The sequence below is a fragment of the Lissotriton helveticus genome, chromosome 8 (genome assembly GCF_964261635.1).
Source record: "Lissotriton helveticus chromosome 8, aLisHel1.1, whole genome shotgun sequence".
In the NCBI taxonomy this organism is placed as follows: Eukaryota; Metazoa; Chordata; class Amphibia; order Caudata; family Salamandridae; genus Lissotriton; species Lissotriton helveticus.
The window spans coordinates 1,559,883,727-1,559,888,020 of record NC_136069.1 but is presented as its reverse complement, the minus strand read 5'-3'; the positions used below and the strand labels follow the sequence as shown (position 1 = coordinate 1,559,888,020).

At 41.0% G+C, this 4,294-nt stretch overlaps 2 long non-coding RNA genes across 2 annotated transcripts; one reads left to right on the top strand and one right to left on the bottom strand.

Annotated features, from left to right (window-relative positions):
• Positions 1-2,259: 2,259 nt before the first annotated feature.
• LOC144772054 (uncharacterized) lies at positions 2,260-3,056 on the bottom strand. The gene is made up of 3 exons (XR_013599621.1): positions 2,982-3,056; positions 2,791-2,896; positions 2,260-2,394 (listed from the first exon to the last, which is right to left on the bottom strand). It is a non-coding gene; the product is annotated as an uncharacterized LOC144772054 (long non-coding RNA).
• A 5-nt stretch (positions 3,057-3,061) lies between these two features.
• LOC144772053 (uncharacterized) lies at positions 3,062-3,858 on the top strand. Its single transcript, XR_013599620.1, has 3 exons — positions 3,062-3,136; positions 3,222-3,327; positions 3,724-3,858. It is a non-coding gene; the product is annotated as an uncharacterized LOC144772053 (long non-coding RNA).
• Positions 3,859-4,294: the final 436 nt, after the last annotated feature.

Below are 4,294 nucleotides of genomic sequence, written 5' to 3'. Positions count from 1 at the left end.
CATTAAAATGGACTGGTTTGGAGGTGGTTATGGAGTGAAACCACAAAATGTGCTCTGCAACACACAGTCACCTTCGGAACCCAAGAGTCGTCTTCTGGCGTCATGCGTGCAAAGGGCCCTGGGAATTGATGAAAGAAGGTTGGCCACCCTAGTTATGAGTTTGACAAACCAGCAAACAATAAAGAGAGGATGAAAATCAGTGTGCTTACTGTGTGTTCCTCTGGCAGGTGTGTATTTCTCATTGAGATTTTGGCACCTTTTAAATGGCACTTGGCGATCCCGGGGGTTTGGGGCACAAGATCAATGTTTTCAAGGGTTGTTGTGGGGGATGCTCTGGAGATATACGTAGGGCCCGGCAGTCCTGTAACACAAGGGGCCCCCATCATTCATCCAAAAGCTCCATCAGGGGCCAGGTATCATAGGCCCCACAAGACTTACGGGTAGGGTTGCCACGTTTGCAATAGAAAAATACTGCCCACTTGTTGTTTCAAGATTCTGCAAAGCCTCAGATATGATACTAAATAGGACTTTAATGAAAGTCGTATGTATTAATTTGTAACATTGTCTACCTTTGTTTACTTTAATTACTAACCATGGGACGTTAGCCAAGCTCTAGAACACATATAAAAGTGCTACCTATTTATATTTTCTATTTGAAGTGGGAGCGAGCAGGAAGCGGTTACCATATCTCACCTGATCGATCTTTCTGGTTGACTGGGAGGCAAAAGGGAGTCCACATTCAAATAAACAATTTAAAGTTTGTGTAACCCATTTGGCCACACAATAAGGACCAGGAATCAGTAACTAAAGTTAAGTGGGTTTATTACAAGTTAATAATCATTCCAATAAATGCAAAAGTCAAGAACATGTTATAAGCGTAAAGAAATACGACCAGCTAATTAAGGCATTGAAGCAAGTTTCGTGAGGAACTTTGCGCCTTCTTCCTAAACATTGATAGGGCCTAAAGTCACTTAATCAGGCTCTGAGTCTAGAATGAAGATGTTTCAGAATAAAAGGTCTCAATGGATTCGGGAATAAAGGAAGCAAGGTGTCAGCATACTGAAGACTCCAGCAGAAGTCTTCTAAAAAGGAAATTAGTGTTTAGTATAAAGCTACACACTCGCAAGGACAAAGAGGAAGCAGAGAGGTCTGAACCTCTCTAAGTCCAAAAGGATCAGATCTAACAGTGTGTTACACTAATTAAAACACACAGATGCTTCACGAGCCATACCTCGCACCCCCCCTCCAAGGACCAATGGTGTTCTACTCCACAGGTACAACTGCAACTACTCCGGACTTTTCCACCCCATAAAACTTGGATAGCCTCGGCCACCTTGAGTTTCCCTCCATTCCTGATACAGGATGAAAAGGAGGCTTCTTCTGCTCATTAACCCCTCCCATGCTCGTGACGGAACCGTTCCGTCACGAGCCTAGGGTGGGCTGTGCTGGTGACGGAACGGTTCCGTCACGGCCCCCTCGCCGCGCCTGCGCTGACGTTCTAAAGAGCGGGCGGGGCCGTGACGGAACCGTTCCGTCACAAGCACAGCTCACCCATGGGCCGTGACGGAGCGGTTCCGTCACGAGCACGGGACCGCCGCGCGCCCCCCCCCCTCTTAGCGCTGCGGCGGAATAGTCGCCGCAGCGAAGGGGTTAAATCATCAAGTACTTGCCAAGATTTCTCTTCTCAGGCCTCACTATCTCTAAGGATTTCACAAGAGAGGTTACCCCACTGTCGCCAGGGAACAGGGCACGAAGGACAAAAAGTCAAAGGGAAATCCCTGGGGTGTATCAATACGTTACTCGTGTCTATGCTCGCACGGTTGCACTATAGTCCCCAGTTAACAGGTTACTGTAGGTCACCGTCAGAAGAACAGAGAACTTTATAATGATTCCCACAACGAAAAGTACTTGTTAACAGTCTAGATTTTTATTAAAAATAAAACGACAATTTACAATAAAAATGTACACATTTAAAATTTCAAAGGAACCTTTCCCTGAAAAGTAAAAATTAATCAACAAGATGTCATTGAATGATAAAAAACTGTAAAGCATATAAGTATATTCACATTACATTGCATATCATGAGCACACACATTGGTTATTATAGACAACACATATAAGGACAAGAAAAGAAAAAAGACCCCTTTAAAACAGTGGCACTTTGATGTTTCTACCACAATTGATTCCTGGATCCACTAACAGAAAATGGCCTGTATATTATAATATAACACACATGTGACAATAATATATGTGCATCCAGTGCGTTTAGGCTAAAGGTGGATTCTCTCATATAGAAATGCGTCGACGCGTTTCGGTGCTTTGCACTTGGTAATGTGGCACCTTCCTCAGGACTTCTTGATAGGGGTTTTCCGTACAAGAAAGACTTCACTTTCCCTGTATATAGGGCGAAATAATATCATGTCAGAGTCTATTTGGCCCTGAATTCATAGTCATACTCTCTACATACTTTTATCTACTTTATTATACTAAAGTTCAGGATATATTCATGTTAGCCCACCTAAATGACCAATGGTGTGAGCCTCTTCAATTTTCCTTAATGTAGGTACCATCTTCTAATTGCTCTTAACATTAGGAAGCTCCACAATTAATAAATATGCCAGTAGTGTACAATTGATATTACCATTGAAATACTTGGACGTCATATGCAACATTTCATTCCCTTCAAATACTATTCGTATATGGAAATCATTACTATAAAGGCGGAGACTCCCAAAACACGGAGTGAGGAGTGCAAGTTATATATATGTTGGCTGATGTCAACTACCTCACCTAAATATAGGCGAAAGGATAGAACACCGTTCCTTTATCGGTGGGTCCTGGGCGCCAGTTAGGTCGTTCCAGGGCAGTCGCTGTCGGATCACAGGCTGTGTTTGGCCTAAGGGTAGATATAACAGATATTCAGAAACTGGGTTTAAAATTTGTTCTGCACTCCAGGGTGGTATCTAATGTTCGCTCATTACCTTTGTGTTATCTTTCAGGCTTCTATTGGTGATGTACTTTTATCCTCAAATTTGGTCTTGTCTTTTTCTTTATTTTATTAAAATAAAGAAAAAGACAAGACCAAATTTGAGGATAAAAGTACATCACCAATAGAAGCCTGAAAGATAACACAAAGGTAATGAGCGAACATTAGATACCACCCTGGAGTGCAGAACAAATTTTAAACCCAGTTTCTGAATATCTGTTATATCTACCCTTAGGCCAAACACAGCCTGTGATCCGACAGCGACTGCCCTGGAACGACCTAACTGGCGCCCAGGACCCACCGATAAAGGAACGGTGTTCTATCCTTTCGCCTATATTTAGGTGAGGTAGTTGACATCAGCCAACATATATATAACTTGCACTCCTCACTCCGTGTTTTGGGAGTCTCCGCCTTTATAGTAATGATTTCCATATACGAATAGTATTTGAAGGGAATGAAATGTTGCATATGACGTCCAAGTATTTCAATGGTAATATCAATTGTACACTACTGGCATATTTATTAATTGTGGAGCTTCCTAATGTTAAGAGCAATTAGAAGATGGTACCTACATTAAGGAAAATTGAAGAGGCTCACACCATTGGTCATTTAGGTGGGCTAACATGAATATATCCTGAACTTTAGTATAATAAAGTAGATAAAAGTATGTAGAGAGTATGACTATGAATTCAGGGCCAAATAGACTCTGACATGATATTATTTCGCCCTATATACAGGGAAAGTGAAGTCTTTCTTGTACGGAAAACCCCTATCAAGAAGTCCTGAGGAAGGTGCCACATTACCAAGTGCAAAGCACCGAAACGCGTCGACGCATTTCTATATGAGAGAATCCACCTTTAGCCTAAACGCACTGGATGCACATATATTATTGTCACATGTGTGTTATATTATAATATACAGGCCATTTTCTGTTAGTGGATCCAGGAATCAATTGTGGTAGAAACATCAAAGTGCCACTGTTTTAAAGGGGTCTTTTTTCTTTTCTTGTCCTTATATGTGTTGTCTATAATAACCAATGTGTGTGCTCATGATATGCAATGTAATGTGAATATACTTATATGCTTTACAGTTTTTTATCATTCAATGACATCTTGTTGATTAATTTTTACTTTTCAGGGAAAGGTTCCTTTGAAATTTTAAATGTGTACATTTTTATTGTAAATTGTCGTTTTATTTTTAATAAAAATCTAGACTGTTAACAAGTACTTTTCGTTGTGGGAATCATTATAAAGTTCTCTGTTCTTCTGACGGTGACCTACAGTAACCTGTTAACTGGGGACTATAGTG